Source organism: Salmo trutta, chromosome 29, assembly GCF_901001165.1.
Source record: "Salmo trutta chromosome 29, fSalTru1.1, whole genome shotgun sequence".
In the NCBI taxonomy this organism is placed as follows: domain Eukaryota; kingdom Metazoa; phylum Chordata; class Actinopteri; order Salmoniformes; family Salmonidae; genus Salmo; species Salmo trutta.
Window position 1 is genome coordinate 35,881,774 of NC_042985.1, and position 8,467 is coordinate 35,890,240.

The following is an 8,467-nucleotide window of genomic DNA, read 5'->3' on the forward strand; positions in this document are numbered from 1 at the left end:
CTACACTGCTGATCTGATACAGACAGAACTTGAAAAACTTAAAGCCAATGGTGGACAGTTAAAGTGTGACTGTCACGACTTCCTCCGAAGTCGGTCCCTCTCCTTGTTCGGGCGACGTTCGGCGGTCGACGTCACCGGTCTTCTAGCCATCGCCGATCCACCTTTCATTTTCCATTGGTTTTGTCTTGTCTTCCCACACACCTGGTTTCAATCCCATCAATTACATGTTGTGTATTTAACCCTCTGTTCCCCACATGTCCTTATCCGGTATTGTTGATTGTAAGAGTTTGTTCACATTATGTCTGGCGTGCGATGGGTTTTTTCCCATTGTATTCATTTATTGTGTTTGTTCACGGTGATTTTATTATTAAACTGCACCGTTGTACATAGTCTTTACTCTCCTGCGCCTGACTTCTCTGCCGCCAGTACGCACACATTACAGAATACCGGACCAAACTTATGGAGTCAGCAGGAGCAGGTACCCTGGGTATAGGGGTGGAGGAGCGCGTCCGGGAGCACGCAGCAATGCTCCACCATCTTGGCACCGCTATGGACCACGTTGTCCAGAATATGGACCGCTGGGAGAGACAGGGAGTTCTCCCAGCGCCTCCACCAGCACAACGGGGTCTCCACTACGCGCCCCTCATTCTCCTGGTCCCAGTGGGATTCGTCTCTCCCTTTCCCAGAAATATGATGGAACTGCTGCGAACTGCCAGGTGTTCCTATTACAACTGGACCTATACCTGGCAACCGTCGACCCGGCTCCTTCAGGCTGTGAGAAGGTGCCCGCCCTCGTCACGTGCCTCACCGGGAAAGCCCTGGAGTGGGCCAACACCGTGTAAGAGAGGGAGATGTGGTGTTGGACCAGTTTGAAGAGTTCACCCGACATTTCCGGGCGGTCTTCGACCACCCGCCCGAGGGTAGAGCGGCGGGTGAGCGCCTCTTCCATCTGAGGCAGGGGACGAGGAGCGCCCAGGAGTTCGCTCTGGAGTTTCTACCCTGGCTGCCGGCGCGGGATGGAGCGACAGGGCCCTGATCGACCATTATCATTGCAGTCTGCGCAAGGACGTCCGTCGGGAGTTGGCCTGCAGAGACACCACCCTCACGTGATCCAACAGCTGTGGCCTCAGAAGATGAAAATTACTTATTTTACACACAGCTGGAAATCCTAACCAATTGAACTACTGGCTCGGACAGCAATGGCTTTGATAACACACTAGGACAACATGCCTCTTGCATCCGAAAAGACAATGGTAATGGACTCCTGGAATTTTTAACCAGCCACAGTCTAAGGACTGAACAATCCTTCTACTCTCATAAATACATACATTCCAGATTAGTAATGATGGCCTCAAAATCAAATATATTGATCACATATTCACGAACCCCCGCTGGCATACCTCCTCAAACTGCTGGGTCTACCGCAGTGCGGAATTTGCAAACACATATCCCACAGGCTTCTATCCATGACCCTCCATCTTTACCTAAAACGCAATGCATCCTCCTCCAATCAACCCAGGTTTGATGTTGCTAAAGTACAGTTCCCTGTTGTAAAACAGATCTTCCAGCTTAAGCTGCAGAACCGCTTCTCTGTTCTCGCCCACAATATCCCAGCAAATCCAGAGGGGATCTTCAAGAACGAAATCACTGAAGCAGCTGCAAAGATATTTGGTCACAAAATAACAAAGGCGCTTGATGGGTCTGAAGTAAACACTTCCCCACAGTCCTCAATCTCCCTCTCCACCTAGATGAGCTTTCCTTCTCCACATTGGAAGACTACACAGCCAAGTCAGAGGCACCTTCTGAAGAAGAGGTTGAGAAGGCCCTAGGAAAACTGAAGCTAGGCCCGAGCAGCAGGCGCAGACAACAACCCCCCCCCCCCCCCCCAGCCTTATCAACTCCATCTGGCAGACGATGACAATCCCCAAAGACTGGCTCCTGGGAGTCATTCTACTTTTCTGGAAGAAGGGACCCAAGGACCAGTGCCGCAATTACAGAGGCGTCACACTCCTCAGCATCCCAGGAAAAATACTCCCCACATACTCTTCAAACGCATACACCTCCTTCTTCTGCAAAAACAGTGTTGTGAACAAAGCAGCAAGCCCTTTGGAAAGCCTTTAGGATCCTAGGAAGTTCCAGGGAAGCTGACAAGCCTGCTGTCCCTGCTATACAGGAATACCCTCTCCTGTGTCCTCGTCAACGGCCGAACCCCTCACACATTTAATATCAACAGTGGCTTGAGGCAAGGCTGTATTTTAGCACCTACCATCTTCAACACAGCCATCGACTTTGTCATGGGAAGGACTGCTGCCTGAAGTATGTGTGGTACCAGATATGGGAATCTCAGCTTCTCTGACCTGGACTATGCAGACAATGTTGCGATCCTGGCTAAACCCATTGACATGTTACATCTTGCACTTGAAATCATGGATGAGGACACCCACTCAGGCACATGATCAGCCTGGACAAAACAAAAATCCAGTCCTTAAAGATACACTCTGGGATCTTAAGAACAACACATTTTGTAGAATATCCCATGAAATGGATGACATAGTACACAATTAGATGACATAATCCACAAAAATGGGACCACTTCTGGCTCGTGAACACCAATTTCAAAACCACTGGCTGAAATTATACAAAAGTTTGAGAGTGTAACTTTAAGTGACTTTGAACCCCCCTCCAAAAAGCCTGTTATGGATACCTACCATCTTGGTGTTGTTCCTAAGTGCTGCTACCTTGGAAGCACCCTAACAACTAACTGAAGGAGCAACACTGACATCTAACCACAGTACTCATTGGCCGGGCAGCCTCAAACATGACCAGCCACGACAACATCTGGAAACAACGGACCCTCTCTCTGAAAACAAAACTCTGCATTTACAATAGCATGGTCATCTGCATCCTGATGTACGGATCAGAGTCATGGACTCTCACTTTGGACCTCACACGTCACCTGGACGCCTTTGACTGCAAGGGCCTTCGCAGAGTACTGGGTAGTACATGGCGCGACCACATCCCAAACTCTATAATACTCCAAAAGACCAACCAACCACCTGTCTCCACCCTGGTTAGATTCTCCCGTCTCCGACTGTTTGATCACCTGGCCAATCTAACCCACCTTTGGAGCCTGCCCTTATCCTCAAGGAGCCATGCCCCAACTGGCCACACCAAAGAGGAAGACCAAGAGCCAGAGATGGTCCCATCCAGTTGGATGACGACCTACACCACCTCGGACTCAGCACCACATCAGCCTGGGACCTGGCCCAGAATAGGATGGTGTGGAGATCCATATGTTGAGGTGCCACGCTCCAAGGAGCGAGCAAAGATGAGTGAGTGAGTGAGTGAGTGAGTGAGTGAGTGAGTATGCCATTCTCTACAATATGGCATCAGCCATGGTTACTTACCCGTTTTAATTTAAAGTCAACGCTATCCTGTATGAGGTATCTGGAGATTTTATTGACATCAGAGTTAAATAAGATAGAATAGAATAAAATAACTTTATTTTTCCCGCAAGGGAACTTCTTTTTGGTGTGGTTCAGAAAATAAATAAATAACATTAACATAGTTCCTAGGTTAGGCTACACACAGCACCTACAGTTGAAGTCGGAAGTTTACATACACTTAGATTGGAGTCATTAAATCTCATTTTCAACCACTCCAAAAATGTCTTGTTAACAAACTATAGTTTTGGCAGGTCAGGTTAGCTTTGTGCATGACACAAGTAATTTTTCCAAAAATTGTTTACAGACAGATTATTTAACTTAAAATTCACTGTATCACAATTCCAGTGGGTCAGAAGTTTACATACATTAAGTTGACTGTGCCTTTAAACAGCTTGGAACATTCCAGAAAATTATGTCATGGCTTTAGAAGCTTCTGATAGGCTAATTGACATCATTCGATTCAATTGGAGGTGTACCTGTGGATGTATTTCAAGGCCTACCTTCAAACTCAGTGCCTCTTTGCTTGACATATGGGAAAAATCTAAAGAAATCAGCCAAGACATCAGAAAAAAATTGTAGACCTCCACAAGTCTGGTTCATCCTTGGGAGCAATTTCCAAAAGCCTGAAGGTACCACGTTCACCTGTACAAACAATAGTATGCAAGTATAAACACCATGGGACCACACAGCCGTCATACCGCTCAGGAAGGAGACGTGTTCTGTCTCCTAGAGATGAACGTACTTTGGTGCGTAAAGTGCACATCAATCCCAGAACAACAGCAAAGGACCTTGTGAAAATGCTGGAGGAAACAGATACAAAGTATCTATATCCACAGTAAAACGAGTCCTATATCGACATAACCTGAAAGGCCGCTCAGCAAGGAAGAAGCCACTGCTCCAAAACCGCCATAAAAAAGCCAGACTATGGTTTGCAGCTGCACATGGGGACAAAGATCGTACTTTTGGAGAAATGTCCTCTGGTCTGATGAAACAAAAATAGAACTGTTTGGCCATAATGACCATCATTATGTTTGGAGGAAAAAGGGGGAGGCTTGCAAGCCGAAGAACACCATTCCAACCGTGAAGCACAGGGGTGGCAGCATCATGTTGTGGGGGTGCTTTGCTTTAGGAGTGACTGGTGCACTTCACAAAATAGATGTCATCAGGAGGTAGGAAAATGATGTGGATATATTGAAGCAACATCTCAAGACATCAGTCAGAAAGTTAAAGCTGGGTCACAAATGGGTCTTCCAAATGGACAATGACCCCAAGCATACATCCAAAGTTGTGGCAAATGGCTTAAGAACAACAAAGTCAATGTATTGGAGTGGCCATCACAAAGCCCTGTCCTCAATTCTATAGAAAATGTATGGGCAGAACTGAAAAAGCGTGTGCAAGCAAGGAGGCCTACACACCTGACACAGTTACACCAGCTCTGTCAGGAGAAATGGGCCAAAATTTGCCCAACTTATTGTGGGAAGCTTGTGGAAGGCTACCCGAAACGTTTGACCCAAGTTAAACAATTTAAAGGCAATGCTACCAAATACTAATTGAGTGTATGTAAACTTCTGACCCACTGGGAATGTGATGAAAGAAATAAAAGCTGAAATAAATCATTCTCTCTACTATTATTCTGACATTTCACATTCTTAAAATAAAGTGGTGATCCTAACTGACCTAAGACAGGGAATTTTTACTCGGACTAAATGTCAGGAATTGTGAAAAACGGAGTTTAAATGTATTTTGCTAAGGTGTTTGTAAACTTCCGACTTCAACTATAGCTACTAGGCTGAACTTGGTTACAAAAATAACAGATGATAGGACGATGATAACACAATATAAAAACAAACTAAAACTAACAGTGCTTATGCCTCTCGCCATGGTGCTGGTTGGCTGGCTGGTATGGGCATCCTAGTTGGTATGTAGCTGACTAAGGTTATATATTGTGTTAAAAACATTTGTGCTGCCTAGAATTAGCCATTCAAGTGAATAGTTTTTGCTAATTAATGATGACTATTTTGTTGGTTTTGTAGGATGCCATGAACTTCGATCTATTCTAAGGAAAACTGTGGAGATATTCTCCAACAGGCCGGATTTCCCTCTACAATAATTCCACAATAAAGAGGAAAAGTATGCACTTGAATGGCTAATTCTAGGCTGCACATAGGTTTTTAACACAATATAACCCCAACCAGGTACACACCAACTAGGAGGGGCAGTTGTGTCAAAAGACAACAATGTTGTAGAATATTTTTTCCCACTGCCATCGCTGTACAATCAGTTCCCTTATGACACAAAATGCTTTTAAAAGTTAATAATGACACGTGAAAAAAGTGTCACGACTTCCACCAAAGGTGGTTCCTCTCCCTGTTCGGGCGGCGCTCGGAGGTCGGCGTCGCCGGCCTACTAGTCGTCACCGATCCCTTTTTTCCATTTCCATTTGTTTTGTCTGTGGTTCTTTCACACCTGTTTTCATTTGCCTTAATTTCTGTTTGTATAATTACCCCTGTTTGCCTGCCTAGCTTGGTGCGGGATTGTTCCTGTGACGTTGTTCGCTAAGGTTGTGCCTTATTGGTGCTCACGTATTATACATAGTGTGTATAAGTTTAGGAGCGTTGATTTTTGTTTCCCTCCTTCCGTGAGTAAGTGGTTTTCTCTGTTGTCAAGAGCGTTTGTTTTGGCATTGTACCTGACCTGTATGTTTGTGGGACTTGCCTATTAAATACGCATCTCGGACATCTCTGCTCTCCTGCGCTTGACTCCTTCACCTACCTCTACACAATTGCGTCACAGAATCCCGCACCAGTTCTTGATGGAGTCAGCATGAGCTGACGCGCTTCCGATATCTATGGAGGAGCGCGTCCAACACCACACGGCAGTATTATACCGTCTGGGGACCGCAATGGATCAGGTGATAGCGACGATGGAAAGATGGGAGAGAGGTGGCCTTCCTCCACCAGCCACACTCAGTCCCACAACCCTCTCCTTCGTCGCCTGGTCCAAGTGGAATTCGGCTTGCGCTCCCGAGGGAGTATGATGGGACGGCGACCGGGTGCCAGGGGTTCTTACTCCAGATGGAGCTATACCTGGAAACCATTCACACGGCTCCTTTGGGAGGTGAGAGCGTGAACGCCCTCGTCTCCTGCCTCTCAGGCAAAGCCCTGGAGTGGGCCAACACGGTGTGGAACGATCCAGACTCGGCGAGGGACCACTACCCAGAGTTCACCCGTCGCTTCCGGGCCATGTTCGACCACCCACCTGAGGGCTGAGCGGCAGGTGAACGGCTGTTCCATCTAAGGCAGGAGATGAGGAGCGCACAGGACTTCGCCCTATAGTTCCGGACCTTGGCCGCCGGCTCGGGATGGAACGACAGGGCCTTGATCGATCACTATAGGTGCAGTTTGCGCGAGGACATCCGCAGGAAGTTAGCCTGTCGAGACACCACCCTCACCTTGGACCAGCTGGTAGACGTCCATTCGGCTGGACAACTTGCTGGCGACCTGCGGACGTCCGGATCGGGTCCTGTCAGTTTCCTCCCCCAGCCCCTCCGCTCCGACGCCCATGGAGCTAGGAGGTGCTGCAGCGAGGGCGACCGGAGGAGGAGCCCTTTCCTGTACCAGCTGTGGTCGTAGAGGGCACACTGCTGGCCGGTGCTGGAGGGGCTCTTCTGGGAGTCGAGATGCCAGGCCGAGCACTGCTCGGACACCCCAGGTGAGTTGGCACCAGGCTCACCCAGAGTCCCCTGTTGGTCAGATGTATGTGTTGATTTCTTTTCCTGAGTTTTCCCCTCATTCCCGGCATAAGGCGCTAGTCAATTCAGGCGCAGCAGGGAATTTTATTGACCGCGGTTTTGCGCATAGTTTAGGGATCCCCCTTGTTCAGATTGATAAACCCTTCCCAGTGCACGCCTTAGCTAGCCGACCATTAGGGTCAGGGAGGCCACGGCTCCACTGGGCATGGTTACGCAGGAGGGTCATGAGGAGAGAATCAGTCTCCTCCTCATTGATTCTCCTGCGTTTCCGGTGGTGCTGGGGATCCCCTGGTTGGCCTGTGACAACCCTAAGATTTTGTGGCAACAGAGGGCTCTAAAGGGGTGGTCAGAGGAGTGCTCAGGCAGGTGTGTAGGGGTTTCCATTGGTGCAACGACGGCGGAGAGTCCAGACCATATCTCCACCGTGCGCATTCCCTCAGAATATGCCGATTTGGCTATCGCCTTCTGTAAAAAGAAGGTTGTGCCTTATTGGTTCTCACGTATTATACAGTGTGTATAAGTTTAGCAGCATTGTTTTTTGTTTCCCTCCTTCCGTGAGTAACTGGTTTTCTCTGTTGTCAAGAGCGTTTGTTTTGGTATTGTACCTGACCTGTATGTTTGTGGGACTTGCCTATTAAATACGCATCTCAGACATCTCTGCTCTCCTGCGCTTGACTCCTTCACCTACCTCTACACAATTGCGCCACAACGTGAGAATTGTATGGCAAAGGGATTTACAATGTGAGATAGATACGAAGATATGGTTGTATATTATTTCCAATAATTGGACAAAATGTCAGAATGTATTCAGTTGAAAGTTATTCATAAATTAGATTTTACTCTCCTTAGTTTACAATAGGACGGGTTTGTCACATATGGGCCCAAATGTTAAACTTTTGACTAAATTAAATGCGGGGGACTAGATACGTAAAGTGCTTTAATTTCTAAACAGTAAAACGGATATGAATGAAAATACCCTCAAATAAAATGTGAATTTCGGTACTGTCGCCTCATATTAAACATTGATCTCAAATCCAAAATGCTGGAGTACAGAGCAAAATTAAACACAGCTTCACGGTCTACATTCCTACTATGTAGACCGTCACTTTATGTTTTCCTCAAACTGGTTATAATACTTTTCTAACGTAGAAGTAAACAAAATACTTTTATGATTGTATTTGTTATTCAACACAGTCCACAAATGTTTCGGTTTAGGGTTATTGTGAAGATGTTCCATAGCTGTAACACTTGTTCAAAGCATTAGAATACT